Source organism: Zootoca vivipara, chromosome 17, assembly GCF_963506605.1.
Source record: "Zootoca vivipara chromosome 17, rZooViv1.1, whole genome shotgun sequence".
Lineage (NCBI taxonomy): Eukaryota > Metazoa > Chordata > Lepidosauria > Squamata > Lacertidae > Zootoca > Zootoca vivipara.
In genome coordinates, this window is record NC_083292.1 from 15,331,436 (window position 1) to 15,337,449 (window position 6,014).

A 6,014-nucleotide genomic window follows, 5' to 3' on the forward strand; every position below is an offset into this window, starting at 1 on the left:
ACAGGAAGACACAGTGGGAAAATGTGGACTGTCTTCTTTATGCTGTGAACTGCCCTAAAATCTATAGATGAAGGGCGGTATAATGATAATGATGATGATGATGATGGTGATGGTGATGATGATGATGGCTGGGGCAGGCAAAAGAGAGGGAGGGGCTCCTGCTCTAAATGGCTTTAAAACAGGCATTGTTAACGGTTTGTGTTTTATGTGTTTTGGTAACCTTCTGAACTTTGTAAGTTGCTTTGGGGCTACGTTCGTTATCTTTTTTTGTAAGAAATCTGTAGGGCTAATTTTAAAAGACAGAACAACAACAACAATGCAAGAGCAGTGATCTTTCAGACTCTTCAGTTCTGGAAGTTTGTTTTGTTTTGTTTTTAAAGCTGATTTTAGCCATTTCTTTTCACCATTGTGCCCCAGAAGCAGAAGAATTGGCCAATCAGGACATCTGAATTCCAAAGGGTCTTGTCCCCCTAACTTGCTTCTTCTGCTACTACAATATGGTTCTCCTGATGTTTCCATGTTTTGTTTTTAAAGCTGATTTTAGCCATTTCTTTTCACCATTGTGCCCCAGAAGCAGAAGAATTGGCCAATCAGGACATCTGAATTCCAAAGGGTCTTGTCCCCTTAACTTGCTTCTTCTGCTACAATATGGTTCTCCTGAGGTTTCCATTGGGGCCACGCTGAGAAGGCTCTGCTTTAAAAACTCTGGCCGTTTGCTGGAATATAGGGACCTTCCTACCAGGGTGAGGAGACCATTTTCCCTCCTTACTCCTTCTCCTGACAGGTTTCTAATCAGATGATGGTGTAAAATGCGAAGGGGGGGGAACAATCTGCCCATTGAGTACCCAGACACATTGCTTTCAGTTGGAAAAAATGACCAAAATAACAGAAACCACCAAAGGGAACCGGAGTTTAATAGACAGCTCACCAGGCCAGTTGATGGGTGACTGATTCCTCCCAGAGCAGAATCAAAGGTCACAGGAATTGGGGGGGGGGGGAGAGGCCCTTCCCTTCAGCAGAACACAAGCCCGCTTGAGACGGTGGTGCCGACATCCACCGTTTTCTTTTTAAAACAAACATAAACGGAGATAGCAAATGAGGCGCAGCAATCCTTTGCAGAAAACGTATCAGCAGAAAGCATCTCCCCAATCCATCTTTGAAGGCTGGGAATGGGAGGCGCCGTGTTTAAGTGGTTCCCCTCCTGTCTGCAGGGCCAGTTTCGGAGAGTGGCATCGGGCAGAGGTACCTTGACCTGCTGTGGCTTGTGCCGTGGGGTGCCATGGGGTGCCATCTTCTCCCTGGTGCTGTTTGACAACTGTGCAAAGTCGTTTGGGGGCATCCCTGGATTTCGGAGCACAGTGGCGACACAATACAGAGGATTGCAGGCTCTGTTTCTCTGCGACGTCCGACTCAGGGCTGGATGCGCACATCCTGGAAGCCTATAAGCCAAGTCTGAACCCTGGCGAGCTTGAGGTTCTGTGGGCAGGTGGTTCATAGCCAGAGGAATTAGGCAGATTATTCTGGAGGAGGCTGCACTCCCCACAAACATCCAAGGACCATTCTTGAACTGTTGTTGCTGATGGTCACTGTTGCGAGATTGTTGCTCTGGCCTTCCAGGATAGGGATAGTTTTGCCACAGTGAATGACTCAAACATTGGATCACCCTTGAGATTGGATTACTACCATGTGCTCTGCATGAGCTTTCTTCAAGACTGACCTGGAAACTGCAAGACTCAGTGGCTCAGTTGCTGGGCGGAGCAGCCCCTCCAAATCCCACATGGGCTGCCCACATGTTGCTACTGGGGATGGTGCAGGTTCAAGGTGATGCTGTTGAGCAGCAGAGTCATCCTACTGAAGGAGTCACAAGGCACAGCCTGAAAGACTGATAACCCACTTCCCACTGGGGAACTTGACTTTGATCTCTCATCTCCCCACCTGCATTTGAGCTTTGATCCAAGGCAATTTGCATCCACCATTTATGAGCATGTCCTGTTTCAGCCCACCAGGAAGAGCCACATTAATAAATTGAAGCTATAAGCACAGCAATCCATAGCAGGAAACATTTCAAAAAAAAAAAAAAAAACCATTATCGCTTAAAGGTAGGTGTTAAAAATCAGCAAGTGGTGGGTTGAATAAACAGGTTTTCAACAGATGTCAAAACATATTTGCTTGTACTGTAGTTTTGTTTTTATGACAGCCCAGACTCTTGAGAACTGCTGATGGGAACCCTTCTGATGTTCCTGTAAATGGGCATGGCTCATTGTGCAGTGAGCCAGGATGTGGCCCTCTCCACTGTGCCCCCCCCCCCCGAGTTCTGCCAGCTGGGGTGCCCCTTCCGTCTTTCAAAGGGCAAGCGAAGCACCATCTCTTTCTGCTAGCCTTTGCAGGAGATGCCTGAGTGCATTTGGGAAATGGCACTTTCTTGGCTTTTCGATCTGATTAACAGGCTATGGTTTCATCCTCCCCAGCAACATTTTATACCGTTCTTCTGTTTTGTCATCATGGGATCCGAATGAACAAAGCGTGGTTTTATAAACACAATGAGAAATAAAATCGGTGGGCGGGGGAGAACATGAAACTTCCCCCACCTTTAAAATCTTTAATATATTGACATTGCCTACTCCATTTTGGAGAGAGAGAGCCCAAGCAAGAGTCAGGCTAGTGTTTGAGCTAAGCCAGCCAACATTTGGCAGCCAAAATCTGCGTTGGGAGATGGGCGCTGGTGGAGACTTCTAAGCTTAAGTCTCCGATTTCACATCTTTAAACAAGGGAACTGCTGTGAGGCGAGAGTGCCCCCAGTAGCGTGCAGAGTGCCCTACCCAGAGTGCTATCCAGTGTCTGATTACGGGCGCTGAGCGAGGGGGCACAGAATTGAGAAGATCCATAAGTGAGAAGATTCATTTGGGGGCCGCCAGATTTTGGGTTCGCTCAGGGTTCCAGGCTGCCAACAATGACCAAAGTCCGTCCCTGGTGCTGACTCTTTGCAGTCAAACGCCACATGCCAGTGGCCAGAGGGTTTCATGACGGCAGAGCTGAAGGGTACCTGCCACTGATGGGGGGGGGGAGAACGACCCACAGGCATGTGTAGGTTACACTTGCCTTCTTGCCAACCACCATGGCAGAAGGGGAAGTCTAGCCTGGCTAGAGAAGGAGGAGCTCCAGGGAGTTTCTCTTCCCTCCTCCCTCCCCTCCTCTGTCCCACCAGAAAGAAGGCTGAGCGCCAACAGCTAGCTGTCCTAGGGAATGTAGGAGCAAGCGGGAGGGGGGCTGCCTACCCCCTCCATTGACCCACACCACCAACCCTTGTTCAGCCAAGAGGATTTCACTGGTTAAAATCATCTGCTCACCACTTATGGTTTGTCCTTGAAGACATAATCTCCTCCTCCCTTCTCCTTAAAACCCCACCCCTCTGCCCCGCCCTCCACCCTCTAAATCAGGCCTCCCCAAACTTCAGCCCTCCAGATGTTTTGGACTACAATTCCCATCTTCCCCGACCACTGGTCCTATTAGCTAGGGATCATGGGAGTTGTAGGCCAAAACATCTGGAGGGCCGCGGTTTGGGGATGCCTGCTCTAAATGCCTTGTGGGTTTCTTTAGCTTGCAATTCTCACGCTCTCTCCTTTTTAAATTGATGTCATGAGCTACTTTGGGAAGCACTCACTCTCTGAAAAGCAGCAAACAAGCACAGGGCTAAAAGGCAGCTCCCATCTCATTTGCAGGATGAGTGGGGATAGACCTGTATGTTTGTCTGCCTGCCTGCCTCTCTGCTGCGGTTCCCCAGTCCTCAAGAATGGATGGGAAGAGAAACTCTGGACTAGGCAAGGAAATGGGGAAACTTTCTAAAGTGCTGGGAGGAAAGCTGCCCAACTTGAAACACCTTTAAAATGATGCAGTCGTCTGTGTGGTGGAAAGAAAAAACAACGAAAGCATGAATCACCGTCTAAGCTGCACCTGCATCAAAACAAGGTGGTTAGACAAAAAAAATTAAAAATCTGGCGACCAACATAATAAAAATGCAATGTGTCTGTGACTCATCCGCTCACTGGCTTAAGTTGCTCCCATTTGTGGTGGTCTCCACCTTCAGATGTCAGGCGACGTCCAAATTCTTTGTCAGAAACAATGAATGTGTTCCGTGAAACCTTGGTCTCTAGACACGTTGGTGCAAACCGTTGCTTGCTCTGCAAGGCAGCCTCAGCACAAAACTTTCCGAGGTGTGAACCAGGACGTCAAGCTTCAGTGCCAAGCTCTCTGAACAAACCGGCGTCAATTCCGTGTCATGTGTGTAAATGCCTTCATCTCACATGGCCTAAAAATGCATCCCGCTTCTGGCTTTTGCTCCATTATTCAGCATTAATTACAGTTTTCCTTTTCAGGAAGCCTCTTCTGTAAGAAGAGCCAATTAAGTGACTCTCTGCTTATTAGTGTTTTTCTCAGCCACTAATTAGTCACGCCGGGCCGGCGCAACGTTATCATTACGGAGGGGATGCAACATTCTTCTGGAGCTGGAACTAGGACGGAATGTGAAGACTTGCCTCTAAGGCAAGGCCTACACTTGGACAGCCAACTCACCAGCTGGCTGTTTGCATGGCATCCTGTTATTAGGACGAGACATCCGGTTCCTTTTGCTCAAAGTGCCTCTTGATGAGCACTCCATCAAGGGCGCAGAGGGGGCTGCAAGAAATGCTTTCAAGGGCAGGGCTGCCCACGTGCCAGGGATGAAGGCTGGGCAGCTTGCACCATGAACCAATTTCACCAATTATATTCAGAACCCACACCTTTCTTTCTCCTAAGAGAAAAAAACCAAGGAGCAGATGCTGCAATTGAGGGGTGGGTGATGCCCTTTACCCATTGCTTTAATGCTTGTGCATTTATTCAGATCAGAGGACAAATGTCAACCAGTTATTATTTTCTGTCTTAATGCCCCATCTTTTCTTTCAAAAGTAAACCATAAGGCAAGTTCCTGTCAATTTCCAAATTTCACATAAAATTCCAATACATTGTATTTTTTCCCTTTGTTGTAATGACTTCCCATCCCATTTTCTGTGGTGTTTTTTTTTCCACCCTACCCCTTTCTCCTCAAATATTTTATTGGGACGGAGGCAGTGAAGGGACCTCGGCCCTTGGAGCTGGTTCCTATGGCCCTCCAAATTGACCAACACCACAACCCATCATTGATGCACCCCCTTGAATGACACACTAATGTTCTTTCACGGCATATGAAGGTGTTTTTCCACCCACCCACACCTGACTAAAAACAGAATAGGCTGAAACCTGATCAGGCCAAAAGGGGGGGGGCATCAGGCAGGGAAACCTTCAGGCAGGATTCATTCCCTATAGCCCTTTCCCTTCCTGCAGTTTCCTGAAGCTGATATTCAGCAGCATTGCTGCTTCCAATGGCCCAGGTGCCATCGCTTGGGCAGGAGGGCGCTCCCTTCAGCCCTCCTCTGACGCCACAGCCCTCTCACTGGCAATACGACTTCGCGATCTGCTTTTGCAGAACAGGTGACACCTCTGCACTTTCTGGTAGTGCCAGACAGCAGCCGAGCAAAAAAAAAAGGGGGGGGGGTGCTCTTTTGCTTCATGACTCTTTGCGGCTGGAGGTGGATTCATAACCTGCAGGGTGTGGACTGAATTGAAGGCATTTTCAGCAGCAAAACCCTTGAAGGTGCTTCATAATAGCATCACAAGCAAGTTCCATGTGGACTAGCACCACTAACAGGAGAAGTAAGCACCTCTGGCCAACTTAGATCCTCCTACAACAACAATAGCAGATCTGCAGCCTGCAGGGGAGAAGCAGACAGGAAGGAAACCACAGCCAGCCCAGGTTTCTTGAGCATGTGGAGACACCCTCTGGCCTCAAGGGCTTGGTGCAATTAGAGGGCTCAGAAGCAGAGTGTGTGCTTAGCCTTAGCTGGTGGGAGGTCTCAGGGTCAGTTCTCAATGTCTCCTGCTTTAAAGACCCCCATTTACCACAGAGAAAGAGGACATTTTGCGGAGATTAAGGGGCCGACTCC